We start from the raw sequence: 20,643 nt of genomic DNA on the forward strand, positions 1-20,643 counted from the left end.
TAATTCACTTCTTGGCATCCACAATGCTTGTCTACGGCCGACACATCAGTATTTAACCAAGTGTCAGTGAAGCCATTAGGAAAGTGTTTTGTCAGACACTTGGCTTTGTTCATGCTAGAATTTTGCCAAATCGAGTTCCTGACACCATTTTTGTACAAGCATTAGTTATCCCCCAGTTATTTTATCTAGGACCTTGATTGGAGTGGGGGACGGAGAGATCATAACTTGACATTGCAGATAATGGTTTTAGGGTACTCACTGTTCTTGTTGAGAATCTGCTGTACAAAATGAAATTTAAAGTCAGTGTTTTTTTTACCCACTGTCAAAATCTACGAAACTCTTGACAAATATAGCATTGTCATGTAAGTTGTTAACAACAGAGGAAACTGGGTAAGGAGTATACAGGAATCCTCTGTATTGTCTCTGCAGCTTTTCTGTAAATCTAAAATTATGTCAAAATAAAAATTTATTTTAAAAGTTGAGTCACAACACTATTAAACTAAATCTTAAAAACTCTGTAAGTGCACACATCCTTACTCAGTGAGGGAGAGAGGGAAAGTGTGTGTGTATGTGTGTAGCATAGCAAATGTCTGGTTAGTAAAGTGCAAGAAGAAATAGAAATGCTGTCCAGATTTTTTCACATCTGTATGTAGCCACTGAAAGCAACACTGCTTGTCTCACCAGTACGGAAATAATTTGTAGCCATGGAAGGTTTGTGTCACTTTCAAAAAGCCATGTGAATGAAAAACTTCTGTTCTCCAAACTGTCTCCAGTCTGTACTCACTGAAATTTAGAAATTGTGCTTACTCAGTGAATAAAGAAAACGAAATGAGATGAGATGAGTGTACAATTTCTCTTCCTGGTGCGCCCTTGAGACCAGGTGTGTTAAGTCTTGTAATCGTAGGTGTGATTATCATCAGGGACACTTTAATGAGAAGCGGAGATAACCGCAGAGCTTTCAATCTAAGATTTTCTTCACTGCTCTGTTTTGCCCCCAGGAACAGCTGAAATGAAAATGCCACTTTGTTGGTGAAGTTTTGTTTTGTTTTGTTTCCTCTTAATCACTGTCTCTCAAGCTGCAGAGTGCCAAAAGATAATCCTAGGTTTCAGTGAATTCTCTGTTTCTCGTGGATGTGCTGGCCTGCAAACTGTGCTCCCGGCAGCTTGAAAAGAAAGCAGAGTCCAGTAAGAAGTGGAGGTCCAGAAGATCAGGAGATAGACTGGAATCAGAGAGGGAAGACATTACCACCCCCACCGATGGGGTAGCTTTTACCTTTTTCCCATTTGTACATAGCTAGAATAGCCACTTTGGAGGGAAATATAGCCTTCTCTTTCTTAATGAAACACTTTCTCTGCTTAGCCTTGTTTTGGCCTTATGATCATATCTGTTTATTTACTCATTCTCAAGTATAACCTGCAGCCAGAAGGGAACCCCCTTTATAAGCTAATTCTGCCTTACCTTTGCTGAAAATTGAATTTACAAGGAATGCCAAGGAGAAGAGATATGTTTATACTTGTGCTTTCTGTTGGCCTCAGAGTTAAGAACAGCCCTCCTTATCATGGAAATTATGAGACAGGAGACAGCATGGGAAAATTGTGCCTAACTCTCCAACTCTCCCCAGGTTAAGTCTTTGCAAGGTGACTTGTTTATTCTGAGAATTGTAAATGTTTAGCACATCCATATTATTAGGACATTCATTCATTCCAAAGACAGTAATGAATAATTAGAACAGTAATGGCTGAGCAACAGCCTACCAGTTGTATCTGGGAGGCATGCAGTGCATTAGGGGTGCATACATGCTCAATTGCTAAGTCGTGTTCAGTTCTTTTGTGACCCCATGGACTGAAGCCCACCAGGCTCCTCTGTCCATGGAATTTTCCAGGCAAGAAGAATGGAGTGGGTTGCCATTTCCTCCTTCAGGGGATCTTCCCTCAGGGATCATAGCCTCATCTCCTGCATTGGCAGTTGGCTTCTTTACCACTGAGCCACCAGGAAAGCCCTTTTAAAGATTTTTGAATGAGTGATTTGGTGTGATCAGAGGCTCTCAGAATCCTGACCGTATATTTCCCTTAGGAGCAATAGTTCAGTATCCATTAATTCAGGATCTGTTAATTCAGTGTTCACACAATTTTATAGAACATAACTATTAATATTACAAATAACAAGAATCAACTATATATACACTGGGGAAAAGGTTGAGTATCTTAAGAAAAAGAATGAATGATGTGGGGTTGACCATAGTTCTAGATTTATGTAGGTAACTAATACCACAGTCCTCTGCATAGTTTACTGAAAGTTGACTTAGAAGAACTGTGAGGGCCTTCCCTGGCAGTCCAGTAGTTAAGACACTGCACTTCCACTTCAGGGGGCATGGGTTCGAGCCGCATGGGTTTGATCCCTGGTCAGGAAACTAAGATCCTGCATGTTGTGGTCAGAAAAAAGAAAAAAAAAAAAACAACTATGAAATACTTTAGAACTTTGCACATAGGTTTGTAGTGACTAAGTATGGTGACATTTTAATATGGAAACTTTCTCCCTTGTTTTTTAACATTAAAAAGTAATTATAGCACATACCATTTCTTCCTTCTAATCCCTAATTTTTAGTGACAAAAGAATAATCTATACTCTAATGGGAGATAAGTAAGTGGGCTTTAGAATTTATTCCTTCAAGATGACAACCAACCCTCAACACCATCTTGTGTCTTCAAAAATAAGCAAAATCTGGAAGCATCTTCAGGGAGAAGAGTTTGAGATTAATTATTAATTGATGGTTGAGTCAGGTTCAGAGCCAAATCCAGGCCTCCACCCAGGATTTTTTTTAAAATATTTATTTATTTGTTTGGTTGTGCCAGGTCTTAGTTGCAGCTTGTGGGACCTAGTTCCCCAACCAGGGATTAAACCCAGGCCCCCTGCATTGGGAGCACAGAGTCTTAGCCAGTAGACCACCAGAGAAGTCCCAGGAATGGTTTTTAATTCCTTCTTTTGAGTCCAGTGTTGGACTCTGATACTAGCAGTCTGTTCCCAGTAACATTAGGAATAGTGGGTTCACTCACTTTTGTGCAGTTGGAAGTTGCTCTCCTACTTTTTTGTGAGAGAGAAGGCAAAAACCAAGGCTTAGAAAAGATTTGTGTATGATGTTATTTTTTTTAATGACAACAGTCACACATGGTTCATCCAAAAGATTAGCAAATGCGTCTTGGGTTCACCTTGTGCCTGTCTGTCCAGACTGAGAACTAGAAACCAAGGGGGATGTGACAGTCTCTGACGCAGCAGGTTTTAAGTGAACTGACAGACTACATGGAATCCTTTCTGCATTTTATTGGCTTTGCTTTATCCCCCAAATTATTTTGACATTTGTTGTGGGGTTCTTTGGTGCTATGGGTGCAGTTAAACGAGCCCAGTTTCCTTCCCAGAGCTGGTTCCACAGACACTACTCCTTTTAACAAATCAGAGGTTCCATATGAGGAGCAAATGAAAAGAACATTTATATAAAAATGACTTGGATCCAGGTAATAATTACTCCTTTGTAAACTTTGAAAAAGAGCTGAGGAGAGGCCTTTCAAGACTGAAATTAAGGAGTATCACCCCTTCCTGGGAGCATAACGCCACTGCCAGTTGAACAAGGCAGGAGTTCTGTCAGTCATGCACTACTGGCCTGGGCTTAGGTGTTTACCTATTGATAATATTAATAAAAGGCATTTAATAGGAATTCAGCATTTTGCGACATTGTTTATGATGCCCTGGAGACAGAGGCATAGAGGGGTTTTAAAGTATGTTGTATCCCCCACAGACACTTCCCTCTGACTCACTCTTAGACATTCTTCTTGCTGTTGCTCCATTTCAGTCTTATAGAAAAAATCCTCTGAGGCCCTGTATCAGTTTCTTAGGGCAACCATAACAAGTACCTCAAATGGGGTGGCTTAAAACAACAAAACTTGACTGCCTTGGGACTCCCCAGGGTGGTTCAGTGGTCGGGACTCTGCACTTCCACTGCAGGGGGGCATGGGTTTGATCCCTAGTGAGAGAACTAGGATCCCACATGCCACAGCCAAAAAAATATAAAATGAAATGATTTTAAAATAATATAATGAAGTAAAATATTTACTGTGCTGTAGTTCTGGAGGCCAGAAGTGTAAAATCAAGGTGGACTGTGCTCTCTCCGAGGTCAGTTGGGAAATTCTTCCTTGCTTCTCCTCAGCCTACAGTGGTTTGCCAGCAATCCTGAGTGTTTACTGGCTTGACACTACTTTATTCCAGTCTCTGCCTCTGTGGTGGTCTGCATGCTCCCTCTGTGTCTGTCATTACATGGCTTTCTTCTTGTAAGGACACCAGTCATTTTGGGTCAGAAGCCCACCCTGCTCCAGTATGACCTTATCTTAACTAATTGTATCACTCCCACTCTGTTTCCAAATAATGTGGGGTCACATTCTGAGGTACTGGGCGTTAGGACCCAAACACAGGGGGACTGGAAGACAAAATCTAACTCATCAGCGGCCCTTAGGATCCCGTAGTCCTTTCTGTCTTGTGCTCATGCTTCTCCACTTGTTCATGATTGTTGCATCTTGAGAAAAGCCTGTTCTATGTGGAGTGTCTCAAATATCAAAGACAACAGTGATGAGGATTATAGTGGGGATGATGTTGTTATTATCATTACCACCATAACCACCACTCATGTCTGATCCATAGATTTGCTGGGTTGTGGAATGACTAGTGAAAACCCACCAAAGATAATTTTATATTCAATCCAAATGAATAGGAAATTTCTTTCATGGCTGGAACTGTAGAACCTTATACCTTCCATCATGTCAGCCCCTCACCCTCAGTCATCTCAGATTTTGCAGTTGAGCCTTTCAACTCTGCAAGCATCTCACAATTGCATACATCACCTCATTCCACCTCATAATTGGTACCAACTTGACTGGGAATATGCACAAGAGCCTAGAAGCTTTGTAGTTATTGAACTACAAGGACGTTTATGTTTGGACTTATTAACCTCCAACACTGTTGTTTTTCCCCTTTCTTGCCTACCACAAGGAAGCCGTGGATATAGCACCACAAATAAGAAGAATCGTGCTGTCTGCTCTCATAAAGCAGGCGCTGAGCTAGTACGTTGCTGTATTGTCTCACTTGACTCCCTCAGGACCTCTGAGGGCTAGGTGCTGTTACCCCCATGTTACAGATAGCGAAAGGAAGCCTTCAGAGGTTAAACAAGCCACTCAGGCTCACACAGCTAGTGCTGAGTGGGAGAGGTTTAAGCCCTGGCTGCTTTTCTGTAAGGCCCGTGCTCTAGCCTGCTTTACTGTTCCGAACCTCATGCTGCTTACTTTTTTAAAAACGAAGAGTGGATAAAGATTATTTTTTAATGCAAAGAATTACACCAGTAGTATGTGAAAATATACAATAAGCAGTCACTGATTTAATTTCCCATGCTGAGAATGTTTAAAGCAGTGTTGCGGTTTATTGAGTGGAGACTTGGTACCAAGTTTCATTTCCTGTTTAGCCATATACTTTCTCTGTAAGTAGCAAGTACTCATCCCTTCCCTCTAGCAAGGTGTTGCCAAGAAACTGTGATGACTTTCTTTACTTCCTAAGACCCAGTCAGACCAGAAGCACAACTTTTCAAATGTTCATTCCCACACATTAAAAATTAAATGTTTAGTCAGTAATGAATGCTTGTTTTTCCAAGGATCTCTACCATCTCTCAAGATTTCTATATGGGATAGTGATTCAGAAGTCATGTCTCGAAACCCCTGAGTTAAAGAAAGGGTTTGCAGCTAGATAACCCTGGAGATTGTCAGGGGCATTTTTCAGTGGTGTATTTGTCCCAGGCTCTGAGCCAGGGTCCAAGAGAGCCGCTGGAAAGTTGTCAGGAGAGTAGGACCAGGCTGGAGACAGACCCAGCCTGAGGGAAGCTGGTGAATAGAAGAGAGGCAAGGCCAGGTCCAGGCAGACAAAGACACGTATGCAAGGCCACTGCTGCTGACCCAAAGGAAGGTAAGATGACCATGCTCTGTCCATCAGTAGCACAGTAGCCCCTGTCTCCCCTCACCTTGTAGGTTTTTCTGACATAATTTCTAAAATTGAGATATAACTGACGTAACTCATATCTGTAAAATTAAAGTCTACAATTCAAGGTTTTTAGTATATTCATTAAGTTGTGCAAACATCACCACCATTTAATCCAGAGCATTTCATTACTCCCAAAAAGAAGCTTTGTACTCACTAGCAGTTATTCCCCCATGACCCCTTCCAACCCATGGCAACCACTACTGCCTATGGATTTCTACTATGGATAGCCTACTTTCTACCTATGGATTTGCCTTTTCTGGATACTTCATATAAAAAAGAACCATAATATGCAACCTTGTGTGTCTGGCTCCTTTCACGTAGAATAATGTGGTCAAGATCATCCATATGATGATCTTGTACCCATATGATGATCATGTATCAGGATTTCATTACTTTTTATTGCTGAATAATATTCCACTATGTGGATCTAGCATATCTATTTACCCATTCATTCATTCATTGATGGACATTTGGGTTATTTCCACTTTTCGGCTATTTTAAATAATGTTGCTATGAGCATTTGTGTACAGGATTTTGTGCAACATATGTTTTCAGTTTTCTTGGATATATACCTAGGAGTGAAGTTGCTGGGTTGTATGGTGCCTCTATGTTTAGCTTTTTGAGGAACTGCCAGACTGTTCTCCAGCTGCACCATTTTTTATTTCTACCAGCAGCACATGAGGGTTTCAAATGTTCCACATTCTCATTAGCTCTTGTCTGTCATTTACCAGATTTATAGCCATCCTGCTGGGTGTAAAGTGGTGTACTTTATTTATTTTAGATTTTATTGTAGTTGATTTACAATGTTAAGTTAGTTTCTGATATACAGCACAGTGATTCAGTTACATGTATTCTTTTTCGTTGTAGGTTATTACATGATACTGAATATTAGTTCCCTGTGCTATACAGTAGGACCTTATTGTTTATCTGTTTTGTATAGAGTAGTTTGTGTCTGCAAATCCCAAACTCCTCATTTATCCTTCGTCCCCTTTGTCCGTTTTGGCAACCATATGTTTGTTTTTTGTATCTGTCAGTGTTTCTGATTCACACGTAAGTTCACTTGTATTTTAGATCCCACGTGTAAGTGGTATCATATGATACTTGTCTTTCTCTGTCTGGCTTACTGCACTTAATATAATCTCTGGGTCTATCCGTGTTGCTGCAAGTGGCATTACTTCATTCTTTTTATAGTTGTGTTGTAGTATTCCATTGTATATATGTGACCATATCTTCTTTATTTATTTATCTGTTGATGGACATTTAGATTGCTCCTGTGTCTTGGCTATTGTAAATAGTGCTGCAATGAACATACATCTTTTCGAATTATGGTTTTGTCCAGTATATGCCCATATTTGGGATTACTGGATCATATGGCAACTTTATTTTTAGTTTTTCAGGAACTTCCATACTGTTATCCATAGTGGCTGTACCAGTTTACATTCCCATCAGCAGTTTAGGAGGGTTTCCTTTCCTCCACACCCTTTCTAGCATTTATTGTTTGTGGAGTTTTTAATGATGGCCATTCTGACTGGTGTGTATTTTTTTAACTTAGTAATTTTTATTTGATTCCTCTGATAATTAACGTTGTTGAGCATCTTTTCCTATGCCTATTGGCCATCTGTATGTCTTCTTTGAAGAAATATCTATTTACATTTTCTCCCTATATTTTGAGTGGGTTATTTGTCTTTTTGTTATTGAGTTGCATGAGCTATTTGTATATTTGGGAAATAAAGCTCTTGTTGGTTCCATTGTTTGCAAATATTTTCTCCCTTTCTGTAGGTTCTTTTCTTTTTGTTTATGGTTTCCTTTGCTATTCAAAAGCTTATTAGTTTGATTAGTGCTCATTTGTTGTTGTTTAAGTTTTTTGCTTTTTTTTCTATTGCCTTGGAAGACTGACATAAGAAATATATGCATTCCTCTTCCCCATTCTCCTTATACAACCACATTACAGTTTTTACTGTATAGCATTTAGTGTTTATATTATTATGACTATAACTATTATCTATAGCTCAGCCATGTAATATGATTATGTGATTTATGTCAGATTTATGATTTATATTCTCTTTTAAGAGTTTTGTGGTGTCATGTCTTATATTTGCCTTTAAGTCATTTTGAATTTATTTTTGTGTTGGTGTTAAGAACTGTTCTGACTTGCATGCCACTGTCCTGCTTTCCCAGCATTACTTGTCAAAGAGACTATCTTTTCTCCACTGTATACCCTGCCTCCTTGTCAAAGATTAATTGACCATAGGATTTGGGTTTATTTCTAGGCTGTATTATATTCCATTGATCCATATGTCTGTTTTTATGCCAATACCATGCTGTTTTGATTACTGTAGTTTTGCAGTAATGTCTGAAGTCTGGAAGGATTTTGCCTCCATCTTTGTTCTTTTTCCTCAGAATTGCTTTGGCAATTCTGGGTCTCTTGGATTCCATATAAATTTTAAGGTTATTTGTTCTAGTTCTATGAAAAATGTGGGTAATTTGATATGGATCACATTAAATCTGTAGATTGCTTTGGGTATTATGGTCATTTTAACAATATTAACATTTATAATTCAAGAGCAGGGATTATCTTTCTGAATCATTTTCAGTTTCCTTTTTCAGTGTTTTACAAAGTTCTCAGCATATAAGTCTTTCACCTCCTTTGTCAGGTTTATTCCCAAGTATTTTTTTTTCAATACTGTATTAGAGGGGATTGTTTTTTACTTTCCTTTTCTGATATTTCACTATTAGTGTAAAGAAATGCAACAGGTTTCTGTATATTAATCTTGTATCCTGCTGATGAGTTCAGTTCAGTCAGTTCAGTCACTCAGTCGTGTCCGACTCCTTCCGACCCCATGAATCGCAGCACTCCAGGCCTCCCTGTCCATCACAAACTCCCAGAGTTTACTCAAACTCATGTCCATCGAGTCAGTGATGCCATCCAGCCATCTGTTGTCCCCTTCTCCTCCTGCCCCCAATCCCTCCCAGAATCAGGGTCTTTTCCAATGAGTCAACTGTTCGCATGAGGTAGCCAAAGTATTGGAGTTTCAGCTTCAGCATCAGTCCTTCCGATGAACACCCAGGACTCATCTCCTTTAGGATGGACTGGTTGGATCTCCTTGCAGTCCAAGGGACTCTCAAGAGTCTTCTCCAACACCACAGTTCAAGAGCATCAATTCTTCGGCGCCTAGCTTTCTTCACAGTCCAACTCTCACATCCATACATGACCACTGGAAAAACCACAGCCTTGACTAGATGGACCTTTGTTGGCAAAGTTATGTCTCTGCTTTTTAATAGGCTGTCTGGGTTGGTCATAACTTTCTTTCCAAGGAGTAAGCATCTTTTAATTTCATGGCTGTAATCACCATCTGCAGTGATTTTGGAGCCCAAAAAAAATAAAGTCAGCCACTGTTTCCCCATCTATTTGCCATGAAGTGATGGGACCAGATGCCATGATCTTAGTTTTCTGCAAGTTGAGCTTTAAGCCAACCTTTTCACTCTCCCCTTTCACTTTCATCAAGAGGCTTTTTAGTTCCTCTTCACTTTCTGCCATAAGGGTGGTATCATCTGCATATCTGAGGTTATTGATATTTCTCCCGGCAATCTTGATTCCAGCTTGTGCTTCCTCCAGCCCAGCGTTTCTCATGATGTATTCTGCATATAAGTTAATTAAGCAAGGTGACAATATACAGCTTTGATGTACTCCTTTTCCTATTTGGAACCAGTCTGTTGTTCCATGTCCAGTTCTAACTGTTGCTTCCTGACCTGCATACAGGTTTCTCAAGAGGCAGGTCAGGTGGTCTGGTATTCCCATCTCTTTCAGAATTTTCCACAGTTTATTGTGATCCACACAGTCGAAGGCTTTGGCATAGTCAATAAAGCAGAAATAGATGTTTTTCTGTAACTCTCTTGCTTTTTCGATGATCCAGCTGATGTTGGCAATAGAGGGAAACAACAGAATGGGAAAGACTAGAGATCTCTTCAAGAAAATTAGAGATACCAAGGGAATATTTCATGCAAAGATTGTTTCGATAAAGGACAGAAATGGTATGGACCTAACAAAAGCAGAAGATACTAAGAAGAGGTGTCAAGAATACACAGAAGAACTGTACAAAAAAGGTCTTCATGACCCAGATAATCACGATGGTGTGATCACTCACCTAGAGCCATGCATCCTGGAATGTGAAGTCAAGTGGGTTTTAGAAAGCATCACTATGAACAAAGCTAGTGGAGGTGATGGAATTCCAGTTGAGCTATTTCAAATCCTAAAAGATGATGCTGTAAAAGTGCTGCACTCAATATGCCAGCAAATTTGGAAAACTCAGCAGTGGCCACAGGACTGGAGAAAGTCAGTTTTCATTCCAATCCCAAAGAAAGGCAATGCCAAAGAATGCTCAAACTACCACACAATTGCACTCATCTCATGTGCTGGTAAAGTAATGCTCAAAATTCTCCAAGCCAGGCTTCAGCAACACGTGAACCGTGAACTTCCAGATGTTCAAGTTGGTTTTAGAAAAGGCAGAGGAACCAGAGATCCTACTGATGCGATGCTTTTTAAAATGTTTACTCTTACATTTCTAAGTAGCATGCTTATACTCTTATTTCTTGATTTTTCAGTTCATTTAATGACTTCTGACTAGATCTAATATGTACAAGTGGGATGTAGTCATTATGTTCCTCAGGTATAAAAAAGCTGGCCTGCAGTGAGAAGGAATGAAACAGCAGAGTATATGTGGCTTAGACTTAGAGCATGAACTCTAAGACTAGAATGTCGAAGATTGAGTCCCCTTGGTTTCCTCATCTGTAAAGTGGGGATAATAATAGTACCATTTTATAGGGTTGCTGTGAGAATTAAATGAACTTCTTTATATAAAGTATTTAGAATGTATAGGCTCTAAAAAGTCAATATGTATTAGTTATTATTAGTGTGCCCCCCACAAATATATGCATTCCTCTTCCCCATTCTCCCTATACAACTACATTACAGTTTTTACTGTACAGCATTTAATGTTTATATTATTCTGACTATAACCGTTATCCATAGCTGAGCCATGTAATATGATTACATTTCCTTTCTTATATGAATTTCAGCTTTCTCTGAGGTTGATAAATGCCTCAGGTTTATAGTTGTTCCTTTTCTATAAATCTATGATCAGTTCATCCCCAGTCTCTGCTAAAAGTTTATAAATCTCTTAAAAGTTTCAAATACATCAAGTACTCTAATATCTTCACATGACTCCTACAACCCTTCATCCACTTGCTCTTCTCTGGACCCATTACTTTCTAAACCTGTTGCAAGATTTAAGAACAGAACACTTAAAAGCTCATGATGCTCTGTGTGCATGGGCAATACTTAGGAACAGGTGGACTTTATAGGAGGGTGATCTGGCCAATTCGTTGGGAGATTCCAACTTATTTTGAAGTCTTATTTTTGAGTCTGGTTAGAGAAGAACTGTCTTGTCTCCTTCCTGGAGGATGTGAGCCTGGCTCTCAGGGTTCTGAAAGACAGGTGGAAGGAGGAGGGTGGCAGTCTCACCACTCAGTGTGTGGACTTTCACATAATTGTTGTTTTCAACATAGCAACCTCATCCTTATCTTTATCTGACGTCCATCTATCCAGAGTCTCTCTAATTGGACCTCAAGAGGATAAAACTCTAGACTTCTGCTGTGGTTGGGGAGGGGCAGTCACTTGGATACAGAGTGGAAGGCATTGGGGGGCCTAATACTACTCATACACACTTCTAACCAGGGCTTCTGTTCATCTCCATGTTAAGAAGTATAGCGCATCAACTCCTGAAGTTTTTTCCATTTCTGTGGTACATTAGACTTGCTTTTGGGCTTCTTAGATTTAAGAATCAATTTGCCATCCAAACCAGGACACTTCTGAGAGGACACTATTAATAATTATAGCATCACAGTAGATGTAATCTGTACTAACCTGGGCAAATCAGAACCATGACCCTAGGATTTATCCAGTTGCTTTCTAGCATCTGAACTTTTGTTGCCATGGCTTTGTTAGTTCTTTTTGTTCTGACAGCAGCATGACCACTGATGGTAGCCCAGTGTGGCATCTTACATCTAACACTGAGATATTCTCTCTCTGGCCTCAAATGCAAAAATTTCAGGGGAGAAACATAATGTGCCAGCTAAGATCGGATACCCATCCCAGGTCAGCCAGCGTGCCTGGGCCAAGTGGGACGTGTGGGGTTGCTGATTTGTATAAAATGAGGTTCAGCCTCCCTCATAGCCATTTATGAGAGAAGAGGCTGGAGCCAGTGCCTGGGAGTAGGGGTTAGTCCCGTAGATTTCCTCAACAGTAACTTGGCCAAATCAATATGACATGAGTGATGGATTTAAGAAGTAAAACTGAAAAAATTGGGACTCAGTACCGTACTGTTTCTGCTAAAATGTAAGTGTACAACTTTTTCTAGTGATAACATAAGTGACAGTTTGGAAGACCTAACATTTAAAGACTGCTCACTTTCTGCCTCTTCTGCATACTCATTTACATAGATTTACATATGTTAGAACCTGAGTTGTCTTCCTCTTCTACATCAGACTTAAGCTGTTTTATTTTCTGTAGGATAGCTTTATCCTTACCCTTCCTAATCTGATCTAAAATCACTAAGAAGATACTGTCATTTAAGCACAGAATTTTGAAATCTTCGTGGTAGAAAAGTCCTTAGAGACTATTTCATTTACAATTCACAAAAAATTTCACTTTGCTTATTAACTCCGTGAGTTGCTCCTTCAACATGAGGTGTCCATGGTCAAATAACTTTGGAAAATGCTGTGTACTGCTGTATACTCCCCTCCTGGAGATTCTGTTTACGTTTACCTGTTAAGGGGTTTGAGAAGTCCCACGACAAAGAAAACTACCAGCTTCCTCAGCTCCTCAGCCATTTACCAAGGAACCCTGTTTTCATTATAAGCATGCCAAGTAGTAATGTTCCATGGGACATACTTTGGAAAGTAATCCAACCATCTTGTTTTATGAATGAAGAAACGAAGTTCATGAAGAGACTGTGGTTATGATTTTCCAAAGGTAATGCCAGGAAGGATTAGCACTGTTTCCAGTTATTCTTGGGAGCTTATGTTGGTCAAGGGCTTGCGAGAATATAGTATCTCCCCCTCTTCCTCTTGCTTAATTCTCTCACCTTTTTATCCACAGTGTCTTAGGTCACGTCATGAAAGTGAATTGGAGCACAAGATAACCATCATATGTGAAAACATCAATGTCAGCTCCCTTTCTCTAGATCAGAACCAACATACTTTGATTACAACAAGTTATTTTAACAAATATTTTAGAGTTTCCCTTTTTATCTTCCTGAAATGAAATGTATAGCTCCTTAACCTACCTATATTTAAAAATCAATGTAATATTCAACTATAATATAAAGAAGGAATAAAAGAATAGTATTTTATAATAACATATTTTAATATAGAAATATCTAGGCCAACTCTAAAGATACAGTGAACTGTTCAGTTCCTCTTCTATGTAGAACTATCATGAATGTAAGAGCTACAAATACAAATCAATAATAAATTTCTTATACCAGCTACTGAGAAGTAAGTTGAGTAGCCTGATTTTCCAAACTGGTAAACTGCTCTCTGTAAAATTCCAAACAAATAAAAATATTAGCTTCTCTCAATTTATATAGTACTTGCCTTCCTAAAAAAATCAGTGTATCATACAACCTAGTGAAAATACTTTTATTGAGCATTTATTATATGGTAGCACATATATTTAAGTGCTTTAAATTCATTCATTTAATTTTCATAATGATCCCACTTAGGTATGATTAATATCTCCATTTTATACATGGGGAAACTAAGACAGAGAAGATAAGTAACTTGTTCAGCAACTATTTAATAGTAAGTTACAGCCCAGTCAATGAACCCAGGCAGTGCAGCTCCCGAACTTGTCCTCACAGGTTCTGTGACTGTCATCTGAAGGACTCAGAAACTGAGTCACTTGGGCATTTTCTACATAGAATATAGCTAATGGAAGGCAGCTTCAGATCCTGGAAACCAAAAGGAAAACAGACCAGAGTCTCTCTTTAGTGTTGGTTTACTGTCTACCCTGGAGAATGACAGAGAGGGAGAGCAGAGTGTTGGGACCAGCCTTGGACCCAGATGCCCTGCTCCTGGGACCTGCCAGAGTGAACTGTTCAGAGAGCAGAGACAGGAAACAGCCCAGGCTTCATTTTTATTCTTCCTTGTGTTCCTGTAGCCCTTGCCAAAAGCATAGGCCAACCATGGACTATGCCATCTAGCAACTTCTCATAATGGACCCAGAACTGAAAAGGAAGGGAGCTGAAAAAAACTGAAAGAGACACAGTGCCTCTGGGGCTGCAGGCTGGGAAGTGAGAGGCTTGGGACTTCCCTCCTGCCCTGCAGCCTGATTGAGAATCTGCTCTTCCTCTAAGAGTGATTGTGCTAATAATCAGATAGGCCTCTGGGTTGCAAAACCCACTTATCTTTGCTCCATCCTCTGAAAGGGCGAGGTTCTGACTAAGGGTAGTCTCCTTGGAGTAACTTAAAATAACAGTTTGGATTAATGCTCTGGGGTCTGTTCCAGCTCATTGCTCATCACCCCACAGTGTGTTTGCTCTTAGCAAATCTGCTCCAAACAAATTGTGTGTTCTCTGAGGTTTAGTATTTAATGATGTAACTAACGTGTACTAAGGGTCTACTATATGCCAGGCAAAGCACTGAGTTCTTTTTTTTTCTTTTTTTTTGACTGTGTCAGATTTTAGTTGCAGAATGTGGGCTTAGTTGCTCTGTGGCATGTGAAATCTTAGTTCCATGACCAGGGATTGAACCTGCATTCCCTGGATTGGAAGGTGATTCTTAATCACTAGACCACCAGGGGAATCCCAAGCACTGAGTTCTTCACATGCTTTATCTCATTGAACCCTGACAACCTTGTGAGATAATTACACTCATAACCCTACTTATAGGTAAGAAAATTGAAGTCAGGAAAGTTTACATTTAGGTGCCCAGGTCAGACAGAAGAGAGCTGAGCCAAACCCAGGCTGCTTCATTGCCAGCTGTCTCTTCTGAAGGAACTAAGAAGAATAGGCCTGAGATTATACTTGAGGAAGTGTACTGGGACAGACCTGGATTCCTCGGACTTCTTTCCTTCACCACGGGACTTCTACTCTTTTAATTCTCCTAATTAGTAGATGTTCAGTTACTCAGTGTGGTAAGAGAGCCGCCAAAGAGATCTTTCTGAAATGTAAATCTGAAGACCTGTCCTCAACTAACATTTTTTCAAAGGTTCCCTGTGGTCCCTAAGATAAATGCCAGGCTCGCTAGCATGATGGACGGGTCCTTTTTAATCGGGACCCCTCTGGACTTTATAATTCTCTCCTATACTCCCCCCGCCCCCAACCAGGAGCCCTGAGAACTTCGCACCAGCTCCACATATTCAACATACTATTTCTTGCCTCCAGCGTATTGGTCCATACTGTTCTTTATGCCTCAGATGCCTTCTCCTGCCCCAACCTGTCCATCTGATAAACTTGTATTCATCCTTTAGAACTCTAAATGTTAAATGTTCTGGTCTTTGTAACAAGCCTATCCTGATTTCTCAGGCAAATTTAGTCCTTTTTCCAGGCTCTATAGTAGTTTATGTATCAGGTCAGGACCGCCGTAGATATTGCACTTCTTTGTTCACCTCTGTTGTCAACAGGGTGCAGCCCCTGAACACACCGATCATATATATATATTTTTTTTAATGAAAATGCGGTAAAGGGACTTCACTGGTGGCCCAGGGGCTAAGAGTCTGTGCTTCCAATGCAGGGTCCTGGTCAGGGAACTAGATCTCACATATCACAGCAAAGATCGAAAATGCCACATCTCAGACCCAGTGCAACAAATAAATAAGTAATTTTTTAAATGTAATAAATATACATGACACACACAGCACATCAGTAGCATTAAGTACATTCATGTTTTTGTACTACAACCACCGGCATCCCTCTGCAGGACTCTTCGTCTCATAAAACGTAAACCCTGTACCTGTCAAACACTAACTCTCCCCCTCCTTCAGCCCCTTCCAACCCAGGGATCGAACCCAGGATCTTCCCAACCCAGGGATCAAACTAAGATCTCCTGCGTTGCGGGCGGATTCTTTACCAGCTGAGCCACCAGGGAAACCCAAGAATACTGGAGTTGGTAGCCTGTCCCTTCTGCAGGAGATCTTCCCAACACCAGGAATCGAACCGGGGTCTCCTGCATTGCAGGCGGATGGATTCTTTACTAACTGAACTACCAGGGAAGCTCACCCTTCAGCCCCAAGCAATCTCTGTCTCTCTGAATCTGACTACTTTTCCACTCACTCTTATATTCCCCAAATCTGGCACATTGCTTTGCACAGAATAGCACTTAATAAATGTCTGTTGAGAGAGTGCATGAAATCTTTTGTCTAAGATGCATGGAGCAATACATGTCTTAAATTTCTTTGTACCCGCCTTTGCAACAAATAGACTGCTTAGATCTTAATCTGGAAATTCTGGGGCTTCCTAACTTTTCCAGTGTTCACCTTTCCCCAGATCAGAAGTTGCCCAAATAGGTGTTCTCGTTAGGAGGGAGCTTTACCTTCCTTACTCAGAAACGCCTACAGTTTTCATTGCAGTTGGGTTGTAGACATGCTGTCCCCAGATCAGCTGGGAGGAGTCTTGAGGCACGGTGACAGAAAGCATACTGACAAGCAACCAGAACTGGCTGCATTTCAAAACTTGGCTTCACACACTCACACACACAAGTGTGAGTGAGTGTGTGTATGTGTGTGTACGTTGCTGTCAAAATTGTAGCATATGTATTTTCCTTAATTTCTCCCATCTGAGCAGAGGTTTTTTGCCATAATTACAGCTAACCTAGTAATGGAGGCAGCTGAATGCATTTTTGGGGAGCCTATAACTTCCTCTGTCTTCAGAGTTGCACTCAAAAAATAAAAAAGAATTGTATTCTAATGTACATGTTTAAGAACAAATTTTTTAAATATTTCAGGAAAAAAAGATGCAGTATTAATTTGTGGATCAAAATGTTTTTCACCCAGTCCCCTTGCTAAAAAATGCAAAATCTAGTAGTTGATAGTTAAGAAAATTCTATAAAGTGCAACAGGTCATGTCTTGATCACATCACCCTTGCTCTTGGCACTTAGATTTTTCATGGGCAAATTGTCATAGTGAGCCTTCTTTGGAAACCATGACATGTCTTCTATGGAAATAGCAACCCACGCCTGGGAAAATTTCATGGGGTGCCTGGGAAATCCCGTGGACAAAGGAACCTGGCAGCCTGCTCCTTGGGGTTACAAAGAAGTTGGACATGACTTAGTGACTAAACAACAACAGCAACACCCAGTATTTTTGCCTCACATGTTGAATCGCTATATCCTGGCTGCTCGTTAGAGTCACCTGGGGAGCATAAAAAGAAATTAAAAAAAAATTCTTTTAAGCCTTTAACCTCATACCCCTAATATTCTGATTCTTAGGTGTGAAGTGGGGGCCCACACATTTTAATAGTTCTCCAGGGGATTGTAATCTGCAGCAGAGGTGGAGAATCACTGTTAGAATGGTGGTGTTGCTCAGAGGCAGAGTCTGGGCTGTGTAGCAATACTTAAGCATTGGTGGGCAGGTTGCTTTTTCTGCTCTAGTCCATGCCGTGTATATATGAACACATACTACCAACCCTGCCAGGACTTCAGTGACTGTGGTTTTCTCTGGCCTTTTGGTGTAACTCTCTAACCTTTTCTTCCTGAGGCATCTTGCACAGAGCACTGAATTCCACTAGTGTGTGTGCATGCGTGCTCAGTCGCCCAGTCGTGTCTGACTCTTTGCTACCCCATGGACTGTAGCCCACCAGGCTCCTCTGTCCTTGGAATTTTCCAGGCAAGAATACTGGAGTGGGTTGCCCTTTCCTCCTCCAGGGGATTTCCCAACCCGGGGATTGAACCCACGTCTTCTGCGTTGACAGATGGATTCTTTACCCCTGAGCCATCTAGGAAGCCTGAATTCCACTAGGCAGACCCTCTAACTAGGGGTTCCCAACCTCCAGAATCTAATGCCTGATGATCTGAGGTGGAGCTGCTGTAGTAATAATAGAAATAAAATGCACAATAAATGTAGTGCACTTGAATCATCCTGAAACCATCCCCCAACACCCCAGTCCATGGAAAAACTGTCTTCCACGAAGCTGGTCCCTGGTGCCAAAACAGTTGAGGACTGCTACCTTGAGGAGAGTGGCCTGCACTTCCCTGATGGCCAGTCAAGCTGGACAGGAGGCTGTGTGAGCCACAGGAGCCTGGGGGTGCTGTGAGATGCCCCAAGCTAAGCAGTGCCCCAGAGGAAGCCTACCACCTGCAGTCAGCCAGGAACCCAGCTGCTGTTCCTCCTCCCTAGCCAGGCCTCATCCAAATTAGCTACTTTGAAAGTGCAGGGAAAAGGTCAGATTCTCTCCAGAGCATCCGCCTGTGTGTTGGATTTCCTAGTAAGAGCAGGGTTTGTAGTGAGACCTGATGGATGCAAGTTTGAATTCTAGCTGTGTCCTTGAGCAAATCACTAAACCTCTCTACATCCCCTTTCCCTATTTTGTCAACTGGGCCTCAAAGCACCTACCTCATAGGATTAAATGAGATAATGCGCATGAATGGCTTAACAGTGACTGAAGCTAGTAAACACTCAGTGAATGGTAGTAGTGAGCCTTCACAGGCGCTGTCTGATCCCACGTGGGAAGCATGAGTGTAGAAAGGGAGCAGGCTGGTGCTCCCTCGGCAGGGTGTCTGCATGGGAAGCTTCGAGGGCCAAGGAAAATGAAGCCCCTTTCCCCCAGATGCCGTAATTGAGTACAGTTTGAAAGCTGGGATTGTAATCCCCTTCCACAGACAAAGCGCCCCATCTCCTCTCCTGTGAGCAGCAGTCTGCTGCCTCTGCACATCCTCCGGCCATTTTTTCCTGCCTTCTTTGTTCTATTTCCGTGCCTGTGGGGATGTAGGAAAACTGCTGCCTTCCTCAGGTTGCTATTTAAAGACATTCTGAGAGATGCTGCCACCGCTGCTCCTAGCGCCACGGCGGCGGCTGCTCCAGTCCCTGCCACAGTGAGTGAACAGCCCCAGTGCCTACTTTTTGTTTAGGATCCCTGAACTGTTACCTCTCCCAGGGGTTCACCGTAAAGCCCATCTTAGTCTTTGCCCCTCAACTGCCCAGCCTGTCTGCATCCCTGTAGCGTTCTGAGCACATCACTAGTTACAAATTTCCCCTTATTTTTCGATGAAAATCACACCTGATACCCCCTCACCCCCTTCCCACCATCTCCACCTTGCACTTGAGATGCCCTTCCCAGAAAGGATAAAAATGCCATTTATCTCTAGGCCTAGCAGAGAAAAATACTTTAAGAATAAAAGGTTTTGAAAAGCTCAGTAACCTCCAGCATTAATAAGAATGCCGCCCTGAACTTCAGCATGTTTGAGATGATCTGTCAGGCACAAATAGGAATCTCTCAGCCATTAGTAATCTTGTCTTTCTCTGCTGACGCACCCAGCGCTTTTCAATGAAGTGTCTCAAAAGCCAGGTCTTTCTGTTTGAATTGGGCCTGATTTCTTTTTCATAGAGCCATCAAAGTGAAGTTTTAGGTTTTATCAGTAAAGCATTTATCCTTCTTTGGACCGAACTTCCTCAGTGAGGTTCAGATTGTCTGCCTCCGTCCTGCTTCCCCACTTTATTTTGTTTCCTGCCCATTATCCGAGGGAGGCCTCAGAGCTGGGCTGCTCTCTGCTTGACCAGAAGAGCCCTTGCTGGTACTCTAAGCTCTGTGCAGGGTGCGCACTGTGTTCCCGACCACCAGAGCCTGAGGCTGGCCCCGATCCCATGCTCAGACTGCATCAGACCCGTTTCCCCTCTCTTACCGCCCTCCCCTTGTTTCCGGACATCTCCTCCATTTATTCAGCTCCTTCTTTGGCTCCTGCTCTCTATTTTTCATCTTCAAAGCTGAGCCTTTCCCCTTATTTTCTTAGCCCCTGGGTGGTAAATCCAATTGCCTCAATGTCAGAGTAATAGTACCACTGATATTTTGAATTATTGATCACCACACTGTGATAGCAAAGTGCCCTCAGCTGCATTATCTCTTTTGCTCTCACAGTAAACTTGTAAGGTAGGCAATAGGAACATAGGAGTGCTTATGTTCCCCACTCCATAGTAGTCAAAGTAATAACCACTTGGAGAGGCAGGATAATCTAGTGGTTAATAAAGAGCATTGACTCAGATCCAGACAGCCAGGGTGTGAATCCTGCCTCCTGCTGTCACCAGCTGTGTGGACAAATTGGAGATAATAGTACCTCTCTCGTGGTGTTGTGAGGATTCAATGAGTTACTAGAGATAAATTGCCTGGAACCACATTTGGCACATAATAGATACTATGTGGAGATTAGTTGTTGTTATCACATGTTCATTCATTCTTATGTTCCTTAAAGATTATTACCTGCCAGGCTCTGCTTGCAGTCTCAGTGATGCAAGAGCAGTAAGATGGACACAGACTGGCCTCAGAGAAGTCGCAGTATTTTTTAAAATTTATTTGGCTGCACCTGG

General features: G+C 41.4%; 1 protein-coding gene across 2 annotated transcripts in view; it reads left to right on the forward strand.

Annotated features, from left to right (window-relative positions):
- Positions 1 to 20,643, forward strand: part of TANGO6 (transport and golgi organization 6 homolog) — a 174,280-nt gene that overhangs the window by 145,116 nt on the left and 8,521 nt on the right. The window lies entirely within an intron of this gene.

Source organism: Cervus elaphus, chromosome 4 (genome assembly GCF_910594005.1).
Source record: "Cervus elaphus chromosome 4, mCerEla1.1, whole genome shotgun sequence".
Classification (NCBI taxonomy): domain Eukaryota; kingdom Metazoa; phylum Chordata; class Mammalia; order Artiodactyla; family Cervidae; genus Cervus; species Cervus elaphus.